This window comes from Humulus lupulus, chromosome 6 (genome assembly GCF_963169125.1).
Source record: "Humulus lupulus chromosome 6, drHumLupu1.1, whole genome shotgun sequence".
In the NCBI taxonomy this organism is placed as follows: Eukaryota; Viridiplantae; Streptophyta; class Magnoliopsida; order Rosales; family Cannabaceae; genus Humulus; species Humulus lupulus.
This window is the reverse complement of record NC_084798.1, coordinates 141321775-141339231: the sequence shown is the minus strand read 5'-3', so window position 1 is coordinate 141339231 and position 17457 is coordinate 141321775. Positions and strand designations below refer to the sequence as shown.

Below are 17457 nucleotides of genomic sequence, written 5' to 3'. Positions count from 1 at the left end.
CTAAAACAGATGCAATAGTTTTCCTAAACCTGAAAACTATTTAATTCATGTTTTCTCTATCAAACCTCTCTAGATCTCATGTGTTGAGTACATCTAGAGAGTCATAAATCAACCTTTTGAATCCTACGTGCTCACACATGTACTTGTGTGTTTGAGGATTTGTCTGTAAGATCAATGTGTGAGCTTTCTCGACTTGGATAGGAAGATTGTTAATTTTATACTAAATGATTTGAGGATACTTGATAGGCTACAAGAGGTAATCTCTAATCTGATTGTATGTGATTTAATATATATGTGTATGTGTGTGTGCATGATCTTAGCTGGTATTAATGTTTATTGAATAGGGTCCATTCCCCACTATGTATCTCTGATTTGCTCTTTTAATACCAACAATTGGTAGCAATGTAGTCTATATATATATATATATATATGGAATGAATGGATATGTTTTTTTAATGTATGCTTGAATGACGGATCGTTAATTATATGGTGCTATTGGGTTAGGAATTTGAATATCTAGATCTTGTGTAAGACATAAAGGGCATATGATTTTTGTAAATTTTATTTTTAAAATATGTATATTAAAAAAATCTACACACAAAGAAAAGAAGGCAGCAACCCAAGCCCTTAGGCCCAAATCTATATCCTATTTTGTATAATTAATCTTTTATTTAATTAATTTTTAAATTGTTTGAATTTAAAAATTTAGTTACCTTTTCTATTTTTATTAGAAAAATAAAATATCTTTATGTTGCTTAAGATTTTATCTTAAGTTTAAGTAATTATTTTAATTTGATTCTTTAATTAATTTAATTTAACTAAATTTAAAAGATGACAAAAATAATTATTTAATTAAAAGTTAGTTTTATTTAAATGAATTAATTGGAAAGTTAGTTTCTAATTAATTATTTGGGCCTAACAAATTCCTAAAGATTTGCAAGAAAGCCTAAAAGCGAGGAGAAGTATTTTTGGAGTCTTGAAAACAAATCATAGGCTATTTTGAAATTTTATTTCTATTTTTTCAAAGGTTGGAAATTTAGAAATATTCAATAGTACTTGATTCAACATCTATTGTTTATTTATTTTATTTATTTAAATAAATGTTAACTAATATTTGATTAATAACATGATCATGCATTAGTCAATCACATGCCATTCATGAAACCCCACACACTTTTCATTAATCATGCATCTTTTAGAAACATAATTATTTAGGATTGTCCTAATTGTTTATGTGAATTATTTTGGAGAAATCAATTTCATGTAAACTACTAAGTATTAAATTAGTTAAAACTTTGTAAGTCACACCATAATAAAGGCAATAGTTTTGTATAGGACTTTAAGATAACCAACTTTATTTAAAAATTAGTTTAGTAAAGTTAGATGAATGTAATAGGTAATTATCTAGTTCACGTTAATTGTAGAAACAGGCTTTTATATTTAAATGTATTTGGTAATTAATTACATTAATAGGTTATTAGTAAACTAGTAATTAATCTATAATTAATTGACTCGTTTAATAAAACACATAATTTCTAAAATAGTTGGTAGGAGAAGGTGAACATCTCAATGTAACGTATGCATCTCCATTATTAGTACAACACCGTGAGATGTGAATAGGGCCTCGAGGAGGCTATGTTTCCATCCCCTTAATGAAGGTTTCTAGACATATTAATACCAAGGTTGGCTTCTTACAAAGATAGGAAGGAGCGATGTATTTTATGTTTGACTGACCCTAAGGCGGCACTCTATAAGTTTAGTCATGAATTCTTAAATAATGGGTTACATTTACAAAGATGCAATTAAGCTTTTGCAGTGGATAATTGCATCTTGATGAAACTAGCAGTACTTTATTTTTAAAAGAGAAAATGAAGATTTATTTTGAGTTTTAAATTATAAAGACAAGATTGACTTATAAGCAATTTGAATTTAACTTGATCGACCCTAAGGTGACACTTTTTTTTATGGGTAGTTTTATCGTGGAAAAGTAAATGTTTATTTATGTATTTTAATTGTTGCATTCATGCATCATATTTACTTTCTCAATAATTGATATTTTTTAATTAGTAATATTATTGTATTTTATTTCTTTTAGTAATGTCGAACGGTGGCAATCCTATAACTGCATTACTTTCACTTGAAAAACTTAATGGTGATAATTTTATAAGATGGAAATCAAACTGAAATCTTATGTTATTCTATGAGAACCATAAATTTCTCCCAACTGAGGAATGTCCTGAAGAGCCCGCTATTAATGCCCCAAAGAATGTTCGAAACAGATATGATGCCTGGATTCAATCCAACATCAAGGCAAAGTGTTACATGCTTGTGAGCATGAATGATGTTCTAAGAACAAAACATGAACCCATGGAAACTGCATTTGAGATTATGGATTCTCTACAAGCCATGTTTGGAAAGCAATCTCATCAAACTAAACATGAGGCTACTAGAACCTACATGACTACTAAGATGAAGAAAAGTGTTTTTGTACGTGAACATATTTTGAGCATTAATGTGATGCATGAAGCGTAAATAGATGGGGCCATCATTGATGAGCATACACAAGTAAGCATCATACTTTAATCGCTCACTCAAAACTTTTCTCGTTCACCACCAACTATATTATGAATAAGTTGAAATTGAACATGACCCGGTTGTTGAATGAACTACAAACAATTAAATCTCTTAACAAATCCATTACAAAAGAGGCTGAGGCAAATGTAGAAGAGGAGAAACCTTTACTTCGATCATAAATCCAAGAAGAGGAAGAAGAGCAATGATAAGGAGAAAGGAAAGGGCATAAATTCCAAGAAAAGCAAGAAGTCAAAAAAAGCCAAGGAGAACAAGAATGAAAATAACTCCAAGAAGAAAGAACGAAAACGAAAATCTTTCCACTTTAGAGTTGAAGGTCATTGAAAGTGAAACTGTAAAAAGTATCTGTCGGAGATGAAAAAGAAAGGTAAATATGATTTACTTGTACTTGAAGCTTGTGTAGTGGAAGACAATATATCATCTTGGGTTTTAGATTCAGAAGCCAATAACCATGTTTGTTCTTCTATGCAAATACTTGAGTCATCAAGGGAGCTGGCTGATGGCGAGGTGACCATGCGAGTTGGAAGTGGAGCACTCGTTTCAGCTAGAGCAAAAGGAATAGTCCTTTTACATTTTGGCAATAATTATCTTGTTTTGAACAATGTTTATTTTATTCCGGGATTTTCTAGGAATTTAGTTTCTTTATCTATGTTGCATGAACAATCTTTTGATATTAAACTAGTTTTGGAGGAACTCACAACTGATAAGATTCCATCACCTTCACCTTCAACATTAAATGATAAACAACAAACCGCAGAAACCACTTTTCTTGGAAAAGAAACCCTTGTGCAACGTTGTAGAGGGAGGATTGTGAGACAACCTGTTCGCTAGAAACATGAGGCACATGTCCTTGTTTCTGATACAGACAAGGATGATCCATTCACCTTCAAAGAGGCAATAGATGATCCTAAAAAGGAGAAATGGCAAGAAGCCTTTAACCAAGAAATGGAATCTATGTATTCCAATTCTGTCTGGGAACTTGTAGATCCACCTGAAGTTATCAGGCCCATTGTGTGCAAATGGACATACAAGAAGAAAAGAGGCATAGATGGGAAAGTGGAGACTTTCAAAGCAAGGCTAGTAGCCACAGGCTACACTGAGAGAGAAGGTGTTGATTATGAAGAAACATTTTCTCTTGTGGCCATGCTTAAATCCATTCACATCCTCTTATCCATAGCTGCCACCTATGACTATGAGATATGGCAAATGGATGTCAAGACAGGTTTGCTGAATAGCTATCTTGATCAAATATCTATATGGTACAACCAGAACGGTTCATCAAGAATGGGGAGGATCAAAAGGTGAGTAAGTTGCTGAAATCCATTTATTGATTAAAGCAAGCATCTAGATCTTGGAATATCACTTCTGATGAAACAATTAAAACATATGGCTTCGAACAGAATGTTGATGAAGCACGTGTGTACAAGTACATCAAAGGAAAAGTAGTTGTTTTCTTTGTTCTTTACGTGGATGACACTCTCCTAAGGGATAGAAAAAACAAGCTCTTAGAACTATCTCAGGCTAATTCTATCGAGAAGGTGCTTGAAAGATTCTCTATGAAGAATTCCAAGAAAGGTCAGTTACCCACTCGACATGGAATTAATCTCTCCAAGGAATAGTGTCTTAAGACACCTAACGAGGAAGAGGATATGAGAAAGTATCCCTATGCTTTAGCAGTTGGGAGTCTAATGCATGTCATGTTGTGTTCTAGACCCGACATATGCTATGTAGTATGGATTGTGAGTCGTTATTAATCAAATCCTGGTTTGGAACACTCGATTGCAATAAAGCACATTCTCAGGTATCTTAGGAGAAGGAGAGATTATATGCTTGTATATTCAGGGGGTGAGTTGAACCCTACTCGATACTCTGATTTTGATTTCCAATCAAACAAAGACAGTCGTAAATCGACTTCTAGGTCAGTGTTCACTCTTGGTTGAGGAGTTGTGGTCTAGAGAATTATTAAACAATCCAGCATAACGGATTCAACCATGGAAGCCAAATACATAGCGCCTTGTGAAGCGGCTAAGGAGGCGATTTGATTGAGAAAGTTCTACATAGATTTGGTAGTAGTTCTAGATATGGATTAGCCACTAATCCTATAATGTGATAACAGTGGATCAGTAGTTAACTCCAAGAAACCAAGAAGCCATAAGAGAGGAAAGCATATCGAAAGGAACTACCATCTGGTTATAGAGATTGTACACCAAGGTGATGTCACTATTATGAAGATAGCATTAGGATAGAACCTGGTTGACTCCTTTATCGAGAAACTTAGTACAAATTCATTTATGGGTCATGTATGCAAGATGAGATTAAGGAAGATGCCTCACTTGCTTTTAGGGCATGCGGGAGGTTGTTATGATTGATGTTTTAAACGCATGTTAAGAAATATTTTTGAATTAAATAAAAAGAATAATTTTATTACATATTTTAATATTATAATAATTTTTTTAAATAATTATATGATTGATGTACCCTTAAAATTAGCACGAGTTTAGTTACTCAACTCGGGGTACAGTTGGCAGAAGAATTTATGGAAAAGCAGGCAAGTAGAACTTCTGGTTAGAAACATGTGAGCAGCTTGAGTTGGGACTTGGAAATACAACACACATGTTATTATCACACTGCCTCTTTTGATAATAGTCTAATCTGAGACATATAGTGGCCAGATCCTCATTTGGGCACTTTGAAGTTAATCTGAGCTAAGGTTCGAATAATCTTTGATCACCAGCTCGATAAAGATAGTCAACTCGTGGAAACCTATTCTGAATGCATACTGAAGGATCCTGAGAGACTTGGAGGCTCTTTATACGCTCATTAATGCTCTGACTCTATTCCGCATTTATCATTTATTATCCGAGATAGCAAAAGTATATTCTATTATGTAATGAAATCGTATCCCAAAGTAAATGGGAATAAACTATATTAATTGTACATCATATTTATTCACACAACTACCCAAACCAGTCTAGGAAATCCAATTATAAATATCATTGATAATGGATAGGGGAGGGGAAGACCTTTTTGTATTACTGAAACTCTGCAGAAATTGTGAGAGAAAAGCAATAATATTGTCTTGTGGACTAGGTGGATTTTAACCATTGAACCACGTAAAATTGTGTGTGTAAGAAAGCGTTCTTATAATTTCATTACGGTTTACAAATAAGCACTAATATCCTTACTAGATTTCTAAATCTACTGTTGTAAAAAAACTGCGTCAACAGTTTGGTGCTTTCGTTGAGAGGAAATTAATGCCTTACAAGTTTCATTTGACGTTCATCATGGTGGTTACTTAATCGATGGATGACAAAGAAATGGAACAGCCTGGTGGGAAGGAGGCACATCACACTGCTATTCCCACTGAATGGGGCTCAGATGTTTAGCAACATCCTGGGAAACAACCGGTGGGCCAAGAGGACGCTGGGAGTTCAGTGTCACGCCCACCAAATCCTAATCTAGGATATTTAAATGTTTTCGAGATGGAGAATGCCCAATTAAGGAGCCATCTCGCTAGGGCAAACAGACAGGTCGAGGAGATCTTGGCTTGGTTACCCCTTCTCGTAACCGACCCTAATGTCGGAAAGAGGCAAAGTGGATCTCATAATTCACACAAGAATAACTGGTCGAAACCCAGTCAGTCTGTCAGGACCACCACTCTAAGCTCTATACCTTCAGAGTGAAATAAGCGAACTGCTCAGCCCAATAGTCATCACAAGAGCCATCATCCGCATGTTAGTTTGTCAGTCAGAACTGCGACCCCCAGCTCCATGCCTTCTTCACAGATTCCAAGGAATTCCCATATCAACCCACAAGGGCAAGCTGGGATAAGATCACATAGATGAAATTCCTAGAGGATCCTTCTGTGCCACGATCAGAACCCCAGGCACAGAGAATTCAGGACATTGGGGTAGAGCTGAGGCAAGTTAATTTAGTTCGTCCTGATGGAACGAGGATAGGATCACTAATAACACATCCACCATCGATGGTTACACATCCTACACGACAACGCCCGCAAATAGATGCTTCGGCTCATGGAAATAGTAGGAGAAATCCTTCCTTGTCAGTAAACACTTATGTCCCATTAGCACATGCTGATAATCCAGGTCCTCGATCTCAGCTGCGGGCTGTAAGTTTTATAAATGGAAGTTACTGGACGAGGAGCCAACATGGAGGTAGGTTTGAGAGTGACCTAAGGAATCTCCTTAGCTCAGTGCAAAGTCCTCAGTATGATCCACAACCCCACCTGCGAGATCATTTTAATTAACAAAGGAGGTATCATGCTTGCAATGATGATATGAGTTATAATCGACATGAGGGAGGTCCGTCAATCATAGGTGACAATGGGGATTTCCCACCTAACCAAGCTCAAACTTGGAGGAAAACAACTCATCAAACGCGTAGAATAGAATGGGAACTAGAAAATAGCCCCCAGCTAACCTAGCAACCAAAGACCTAACCCTTGAGCAACTGGCCTTGATGGAGGAGCAGATAAAGAAGCTCTTATCTGGAATGGGGATTGATGATTGTGACTCCGTTGAGGAGCTCGAACCTTTCGCCCCAAACATTGCAATAGCAACATATCCTATTGGCTTCAGGAATTCGAACATGCCATCATTTGATGGAAACACAGATCCATCCGACCACCTCAAAATGTTCAATACATGACGATGGCCAACAATGTCAGATTCGACCTAAGGTGTATTTTGTTCCCCACGACTCTGATCATGCCTACAAGAGAGTGGTTCAAAAAAAACATTCGATAAGTTCTTCGAAGAAGTTGTCTTCCAAGTGCAAGAAAGCGTTCCAAGCTTGATAGGGAGATCACGTGGAGGCCGACTCATTGGCCAACGTAAAACAACAACCTTGTGAATCCTTGAAAGCATATTTGTAATGACCCAAATTACTAATAGGGCTTAAGGGCCTTGATTAGTGTGCCGGGAGGGCATTACTGGATTATATGTGATTTAAATGATTAAAAGCATGTTATATGATTATTTGGATATTTGTGATGCATGACTATGTGTATTAGTATGCATGTTCGTAATTTTGGCCCGTTGAGGGCATAAATATAAATATCTGTTATAAATTTTTGAGACCACATTATTATGTGGATATATTTGTAGCTTGTGACTAGAGGCGATCCTAGTGAGCGTGTTAGGGAAAAATTCACGGCCGGGATTTATACCCGGCTCGGGGCGAGCGTGGGGGTAGTCTGGGAATTTAGGAAATATATTGGAGACTATTTGATATTATGGAATATATTTGGTGATTAGCTAGGTGTCGGGAAGTAAGCAGTAAATATTAGAGGCAATCGATGAATTAGCGAGAATTGGGCGTAATGACCAAAATGCCCTTAGAATGATTTAATGGCTTAGGCTTGTGAGAGGGCAAATTGGTCATTTGAGTTAAAAGCTGAGACAAGTGTCAATTTTCTTTTTAGCATTAGTGGAAACTTTAGAGGATAGTAGAAGTTGAAAGAAAAAAAAAAGAAAAGAACAAGGAAAAGGAAAAGGTAAGAAGGAAAAATAGGAGTCTTTTCTTCTCTCTCTCAGTTTTAGGTTTCTTCCCCATTTCTTTAAGGAATTTGGAGCTGTAACTCAGGGATAGTTTGGGCTGGAGCTTGAGGCTAGGGTCCTTGGTTTGGCTTGAGGAGTTAGCAAGAGTAGTTCATCCATTTGAGGTAAGTTTCAAGGTTGTTTTTCAGTTCCTGGTTTTTGGTATTGAACTGGTTTTCTAAGCTGAGTTTATGTGGGAATTCTAGGGAATTAAGCCTAAGGATTTGAGGAAGTGTGGAAGATAACCTAGGTCGAATTCATCCATCAAAGGTAAAAAGTTCTAGCTTTAAGTTATGAGATTTCTATTGTTCTGCTGAGTTGTGAGCTTTAGGGACAACCATGGTGATTTCTCTATTTTGTGGTGCATGTGATTGAATTTCATATCGTTAGGTCATTTGGGATGAATTGGAGATGTTGATAGTCATGCTTTGGTGTATGGTTGAGGTTTGGAGGAGTTTTGGAGAGTTTTGACTCAAGGAAGTTCAAAGGGGAAAACCTGAGTCTTCGCTGTGCTGTGACTAGCGCTGTAGCGCTAGCCTTAGGGTGCTACAGCACTAGGCTTGGGTGTCTGGGTGCCTGTTGGTAGCGCTATAGCACCCTCTTTATGGCATTGTAGAGCTACTCTATTTCCATAAGGGGATTGTTGGGTTATTTCTTAGGGTTTTTGCCCGAGGGCTCTTGATTGGTTGCGAGGCTAGGTTTTGGAATTGAAGTTTGGAGTTGGTTCTAACTTATGACCCTGACTAGGTGTACGCTAGGGCTTGGAAGGGATCGTGCTTAAGGGGTTGTCATTATTGATCAAAGCTACTGGAATCCAAAGTTAAGAAAACTACACCCGGTTATGTGATTGTGTTGGGACTAAGAGCTCTCATTATCTGAATGATGTCATAGATGGTATTATGCCATGCGACATGTGATAAATAGCCTAAGAGTGTCGTAATCAATATTTGCGCACAAGGCGCGGTTCGGCCACTGGTAGCTTAGGACAGCTTGATAATCACTGAGCTCGGTTTAGGCGGGCCGGAGTCAGTGGGATAAATAGAGGGTGTGACCTAAGGGTGTTGACCCTGGTTATCATATGTGAATTGGTTATTAGTATGAAATGATGAACATGGTATGTTGAATACTTGATTATTGTGAATATTTGGATTGTTGAGCATATGATTATACTGTATGAGTTATCTGGTTGTTTGTTTAATGATTGCCCCCATTGGCCTTCGGACTAGATCGCTTGGGTAGACTGGTACCTCATAAGTGTTGCATAGGGTCGAGAGGAAGGTACCATGGGCGACACCAGCTGTAGTATTGAATCTGCTGATGTTGCGAATGCTATAACGAATAATGCGGCCCACATCAACTTTCATTTGGTTCATGATAGCATACACCAGCAAACAGCGCTCTCGATCAACAGAAGACAGATGAGATATCGGCAGTAAACGCGCACTCACAAAATAAACCCACGCCTTCGCAATTGGATTTAGCTGCCACCTGAACAACTCTTTGGGCCTCCCATTATGATAATTGAAATGCGCCCCTCCCACACTCAAAACCGCAGCCACAGCATCATAGTCTGGCTCCTCAAAATGAGCCAACTGCCAATGTTCATCCTCTTGTGCAGACAACGAGGGGAGACCCAGTAATTGGTTAAATGCATAAGATGTTGTAGGCACCAATTTACCCCTGATAAAATTATTCTGTTCTGCATCTTGATATGAGAAATTGGCAAAAAATTCATATAACTGAGAGCAGTTGGCTGATCCCACATGAGTAGAGTCACAAAGGAATCCCCACTTACGGCGCACTATCTCAGCTTTGATAATGTCATAACCAGGGTTTTGTATAGTGGTGGCCTCATTAAGCTCCAACCCCCTTTCCCTTACCACCGATCTCTTATAAATCTTTGTAAATAAATCAGCTGCGTCCTTATTGACAAATAAATTCGTGTCATAATCAGCTGGGGCAGGTGGTGTTGGTGGTGGTTGAGTGCGTGATGAGGATGCTTTCTTTGAGGAGGTGCCTCTAGGGGGGTTTCTCTTAGGACCCATAGTGTCTTTCAAAAAGAAGAACCAACTACCCCCAAACTTACTGATTAACACAATCAACAGCCCAAACACTGATTCCCAGATAAACAATTAACAAACCCCTTAAACTTCTCACCAGAAAATCATAGAATAATCCACAATACCTCAATGCAATCTATTCTCCAATCAAAAGCACTAGAATAGATAGGAGATACTTACTTGAATGGCACAAAAAAATTTCTTTTGGTCTCCTTGGCTGATGGAAATCTCAAAAATTAGAGAGAAAAAGAGGTTTTAGTGTGATGTAGATTGTGAGAGTGAGAGTGAATGAGAATATGGCTGATTTAGGGCTTTTTATCCCAAACTTCGGACTCGGGCCCCGGCATTTCCTTGACCATGCCGCGGCCCGCCTCGATATTCTGGGAAAATTGGGGTTCAATGCCGTGGCCCTCCTCATCCATGTCTCGGCCCGCCCCTATACTTCAAAATCCGTGGGCCTCTGGAACCCCCAATGTCGCGGCATCATACGGCTATGCCGCGGCCCTTAAGGATTTTTTAATTTTTTGATTTTTTTGATTTTTTTAAAGTTTTTTTTTATTTTTCACATTTTTCACGATTCTAAAAGTCCAAAAATAAACCAAATATCCATTGTTTACAAATACAAAAGTAAAATAAATAACAAGTAAAATATAGGGTGCCTCCTACAAGCGCTGTCGTTAACGTCATTTAGCCGGACGCTGAACCCCTCTTCAGAGAGGCTTCAGAAGGAGGATAGACTTCGCTTGATCAAAACTACCACCCAAGTAGGGCTTCAATCTCTGACCATTGACTTTAAAGGAATCACCTGAGTTGCCCCGAACTTCTACAGAACCATATGGAAAAACTTGAACTACAGTGAATGCCCCTGACCATCTTGACTTCAATTTGCCAGGAAACAGTCGCAATCTTGAATTGAAAAGAAGTACCTGCTGCCCTGGTTGGAACTCTTTTCTGATTAAGTTCTTGTCATGCCAAGCCTTTGTTCTTTCTTTATATATCTTGGCATTCTCATAAGCCTCATTTCTGAACTCGTCAAGTTCATTCAATTGCAACAGCCTTCGTTCACTAGCGGCACTCCAATCAAAATTTAACTTTTTCATAGCCCAGAATGCCCTATGCTCCAATTCAACTGGTAGATGACATGCTTTACAAAACACCAACCTGTAAGGAGACATTCCTATTGGTGTTTTGAATGTAGTTCTGTATGCCCAAATCGCATCATCTAACTTTTTCGACCAATTTTTCCTCGAATTGTCAACGGTCTTCTCAAGGATGCTCTTGATTTCTCTGTTCGAAACTTCAGCTTGCCCATTTGATTGAGGATGGTAAGGCAAAGCTTTTCGATGATAAACTCCATAACGAGCCAGCAATGCATCCAATTGCTTATTCAGAAAGTGTTTCCCTTCATCACTAATCAGAGCTCGGGGAGTGCCAAATCTAGTAAAAATATGTTTATGCAGAAAATTAAGCACAGTTTTACCGTCATTGGCTCTAGTTGCTGCAGCATCCACCCATTTGGATACATAATCCACTGCCAATAGAATATATTCATTGTTGTAAGACGGTGGAAAAGGCCCATGAAATCGATGCCCCATACATCAAACAGTTCCACTTCAAGAATCCCCTGTAGAGGCATTTCGTTTCTCCTCGAGATATTGCCAGTTCTCTGACATCTATCACAAGCCTTGACAAAAACATTGGCATCCTTGAATAATGAAGGCCAATAGAAACCACTTTGTAATACCTTAGCCGCCGTTCTTGATGCTCCAAAATGCCCTCCGCATTGTTGAGTATGACAGTGATTAAGAATGGACTGCATCTCTTCTTCAGGAACACACCTTCTAATAATCTGATCAACACAGTGCCTATAGAGAATAGGTTCCTCCCAATAGTAGTGTTTCACCTCAGAAAAGAATTTCTTTAATTGCTGCTTTGACATTTCAGAAGGCACAATTTTTGCAACCAAAAAGTTCACTATGTCTGCAAACCAAGGGACAGCTAAAGTCTCACTTACCCCAAACAACTGCTCATCAGGAAAGTGATCATTGATTTGCACTGCTTTCTTATTTTCAGTCTCCTCCACCTCAAGTCTAGAGAGATGATCTGTGACGCCCCACATCACTATGGCTGCTTTCTGGAATGACGACTGGCCCTACAAACCAAGACAAGTCTTTCCAGCGTGCTTTGTCCTCACTCACACACTTCCTGGGAAAACTTCCAGGAGGTCACCCATCCCTAGATTACTCCAGACCAAGCACGCTTAACCATGGAGTTCTCAAGTTATGGGCTACCGAAAAGAAGATGCACCTTCCTGATATAGGTAGTACCCATCAATCCATTTAAGCCCTCTTCAACTGTGTAGTCCCATACCTACACAGTCTTAGAATCATTACACTTGACCTTCCCCAGGCGGTGTGGGATTGCACAGCTTACCCAGTCTTTCCCCTTACGGATCACGGGATTTTGACTGTCACAATCACCCCCCCTTACGGGCCCGACGTCCCCGTCGGCCACACTTCCGGCTGGGTCAAGGCTCTGATACCATTATGTGATGCCCCACATCACTATGGCTGCTTTCTGGAATGACGACTGGCCCTACAAACCAAGACAAGTCTTTCCAGCGTGCTTTGTCCTCACTCACACACTTCCTGGGAAAACTTCCCAGGAGGTCACCCATCCCTAGATTACTCCAGGCCAAGCACGCTTAACCATGGAGTTCTCAAGTGATGGGCTACCGAAAAGAAGATGCACCTTCCTGATATAGGTAGTACCCATCAATCCATTTAAGCCCTCTTCAACTGTGTAGTCCCATACCTACACAGTCTTAGAATCATTACACTTGACCTTCCCCAGGCGGTGTGGGATTGCACAGCTTACCCGGTCTTTCCCCTTACGGATCACGGGATTTTGACTGTCACATGATCAGCTACCACATTCTCGCTGCCCTTCTTGTCACGAATCTCCATGTCAAATTCTTGAAGCAACAGAATCCATCTAATCAGGCGGGGCTTTGCATCTTTCTTTGACATCAAGTATTTAATGGCAGAGTGATCAGTGTAGACAATCACTTTGTTACCAATCAGATATTGTCTGAATTTATCACAAGCAAACACAATAGCTAGCAACTCTTTTTCTGTAGTAGCATAATTCAGCTGAGCATCATTTAGAGTCTGACTAGCGTAGTAAATAGACCTAAATACCTTGTCAATCCGCTATCCCAAAACTGCCCCCACCGCATAGTCACTGGCATCACACATCAAATCAAAAGGTAATTCCCAATTCGGAGCTATCACTATTGGAACAGAAATAAGCTTCTTTCAAGAAATTAAAAGCCCTCAAACATTCATCATTGAAATCAAAGACAACTTCGTTCATAAGCAGATTTGAGAGAGGCTTGGATACCTTAGAAAAATCTTTTATGAATCTTCGATAGAACCCAGCGTGACCAAGAAAACTTCGAACACCTTTTACTGAAACTGGAGGAGGCAGCTTTTCAATGGTAGAAATTTTTGCTCTATCTACCTCAATTCCCTCACTTGAAATTTTATGGCCAAGAACTATCCCCTCTTTCACCATAAAATGGCATTTCTCCCAATTCAACACCAGATTTGCCATTTCACAACGACGCAACACGTTCTCCAAGTGACCCAAACAAAGGTCGAATGATGAACCAAAAACAGAGAAATCATCCATGAAAATCTCAATACACCGGTCTACCATGTCTGAAAATATGGCCATCATGCACCGTTGAAATGTTGCAGCGGCATTGCATAGTCCAAATGGCATTCTCCTGAAAGAAAATGTGCCATAAGGACATGTGAAGGTTGTTTTCTCTTGATCCTCTGGTGCAATAGCGATCTGATGATACCCAGAATACCCATCCAAGAAATAGTAGTAGCTATGGCCTGCCAATCTGTCAAGCATCTGATCAAGGAAAGGCAAAGGAAATTGATCCTTCCTTGTGGCCTTATTAAGCTTGCGGTAGTCTATACAAATCCGCCACCCCGTTACAGTTCTTGTTGGAATGAGTTCATTGTTCTCATTTTTCACTACAGTCATTCCACCCTTTTTAGGCACCACTTGCACAGGGCTCACCCATGCACTATCAGAAATTGGGTAGATCACCCCAACATCCAACCATTTAAGAATTTGCTCAAGTACTACATCCTTCATGGCTGGATTGAGTCATCTCTGGGCCTCTATGGATGGCTTGCTATTCTCGTCCAATAAGATTTTATGCATCACTGTCGCTGGGCTTATTCCTCTAATATCTTCCAAGGTCCACCCAATGGCCAATTTATGCTCCCTTAGGACCCTCAACAGTTTCTCCAATTCTACATTTGACAGGTCCGCTGACACAATGACAAGTAAGGTTTCATTCTCTCCTAGGTAAGCATAGCACAAGTGATCTGGGAGGACCTTTAATTCCAACTGCGGTGGCTGCTGAATGGAGGTTAGCGGTTTATCAGTCGCATCTGCTAGTTCTTGAAACTTCTTCCAATATGGTAAGAACGAGTTGATCCAGTTCACACATTCTCTGATCTCAGCATCATCATCATCGTCGCCCTCATCACCCAATAATACTGCCTCTAAGGCATCAGTGCTCATTCTTCTCTTGGAAACTACCTTTTCTATCACATCCACACTAAAACAACTGTCACTAGCCACCGGATACTTCATAGACTTGAAGACATTAAAGACCACCTCATCTACTTGAACTCTAAGCTTAAGCTCTCCTTTGTGAACATCAATAAGAGCTTGGCCTGTGGCTAGAAATGGCCTACCAAGAATAATTGGAACATCTATGTCCTCCTCCATGTCTAGAACAATAAAGTCAGTTGGAAATATGAACTTATCTACCTTCACAAGAACATCCTCAATGATACCTCGTGGATGTGTTAACGATCGGTCTGCGAGCTGTAAAGTGACAGTTGTGGGTTTTGCCTCCCCCAAACCAAGTCTTTTGAACACTGATAAGGGCATCAAATTGATACTTGCCCCCAGATCACATAAGGCGTGCTTACATTCAAACTTGCCAATGGTGCAAGGTATGGTGAAACTACCTGGATCTCTCAGCTTTTGGGGTAATTTCCTTTGTAAAATAGCACTGCACTCTTCAGTGAGCGCTACAGTCTCATAGTCCTCCATTCTCCTTTTCTTTGACAAAATCTCCTTCATGAACTTAACATAACTGGGCATCTGCTCCAAGGCCTCAGCAAAAGGAATGTTTATGTGCAGCTTTTTAAATACCTCAAGAAACTTAGAAAACTGTTTATCAAGTGTAGTCTTTCTAAGCCTCTGAGGGTATGGAACTCTAACTGGCTGCTCAATAACAACTGGCGGACTCTGTTCTGACTGTTGATGGTCTTCAGTAACCCTTTCTGAATCAGACTATTCACCCATCCCTTTATTCTGAACCACTGCCTGTGGAGATCTAGGCTGCGTAGTTTGCTTCCCACTCCTCAGAGAAATTGCCTGTACTTGCTCCTTGGGGTTTACTTCAGTATTACTAGGCAAGTTTCCCTGGGGTCTGTTATTGAGCATATTGGCCAACTGCCCAACCTGTGTCTCAAGGTTCCGAATAGAGGATCTGGTCTCAGTCATAAATTGAGTCTGAGTATTAGTAAGAGTCAACAAGGCAGCTTGCAGTTCATTAGGCCTCTCAGGTTGAGGCATTGATTGTTGAGGCCTAAGCTATTGTGATGATGAAGCTTGATTCATAGGTGGCTGAGGCATGTTATTCTGAAATTGGCCCTGAAACTGAAGTTGTTGGCCTTGATTATTCTTCCACGAAAAATTGGGATGATTTCGCCACCCAGGATTGTAGTTGTTGGAGAATGGATTATTGAGTGGCCTTTGAAAGTTTCCCACCGCTTGAACTTGGGCATGATCCATTGAGGTGTTATTATTTATACAGATAGGGCACTGATCGACAGAATGAGCACCACCACACATTTCACACCTCACCGCCATCTGAACCGCATTAGCAGATACACTGCTCTGTTGTAACTGCTTTGTCAGAGAGGCTACTTGCGCTGTTAGAGCAGTGATTGCATCCAGCTCATGCACCCCAGCTACCTTTCTGACTCCAGATGATCTTTCCTCAAACCATTGATGGTTGTTTGTAGCCATGTCCTCTAGCAGCTCATAAGCTCCAGTTGCACTCTTGCTCATAAAAGTGCCACCTGCTGCAGCATCAATAATAGTTCTGGTTGTTGGACATAAACCATTGTAGAAATTCTGTACTAGCATCCACTGTTCAATGCCATGATGAGGACATCTTCTCAGGAGTTCCTTAAACCGTTCCCAAGCTTCATACAGTGACTCTCCATCATTCTGGCAAAATTTATTTATCTCTCCCCTCAATTTAGCAGCCTTTGACGAAGGGAAGAATTTGGCTAAAAATTTCTGAGCTAGATCTTGCCAGGTGACAATGGAGTTTGGCTGCAGAGAGTTCAGCCAACTTTTAGCTCTGTCCCTTAGAGAAAATGGGAAGAGCCTAAGCTTGATTGCGTCATCACTCACCCCACTATATTTGAAGGTTCCACACAACTCCAGAAAGTTGGAAAAATGGGTGTGAGGATCTTCAGAGGGCAACCCATTGAATTGCACAGAGGACTGCCCCATTTGTAAAATAGCAGGCTTGATTTCGAAGTTGTTGGCCTCTACAGCTAGTGGGTGTATACTATTTTGTACTCCCGTCAGAGTGGGTAGCACATAATCTCTCAGGCTCCACTCAGCATTGGTCTGAGCCTGAACCCCTTGTACAACTCCTGGATTTAGAACATTCCTGCCATCCCCGTCATTCTGTGCCATCTTCACAGAATTCTGGGCCTCTTTCTTGTTCTTTCTGATTTGATTGCAAGACTTTTCAATCTCGGGATTCAGATGAACAAGTGTGGCTTTTCCTTTTCTGCCACGCATATACCAAATTCACCTGAGACAGAAAAATTAAGCAACTAAACAGATTAGAAACAAATAAATTAAAATCAAATTAGAATAAAAATTAATTAGACTGATATTGATAATTATTTTCAGTTCTCGGCAACGGCGCCAAAAACTTGTTGCGATAATTTTGCTATGCAAGTGCACACAGTCACAAATTTGTAATAAAATGGGAAAACCAAGTATTGTCCTCAAGGACTGATTTATCAATTACCAGTCAATTAATTTCTTGTTCTATTTGATGAATTGAAATTCTTGATTTTTGTAAAATACAGCAAAAGAAACAATGAAGTGCAGAAATA

General features: G+C 39.6%; 1 non-coding gene across 1 annotated transcript; it reads left to right on the top strand.

Annotated features, from left to right (window-relative positions):
- The first annotated feature begins 16472 nt into the window (after positions 1–16472).
- On the top strand, positions 16473–16579 carry LOC133787397 (small nucleolar RNA R71). The gene has a single exon (XR_009872422.1). It is a non-coding gene; the product is annotated as a small nucleolar RNA R71 (small nucleolar RNA).
- The last annotated feature ends 878 nt before the right edge of the window (positions 16580–17457 follow it).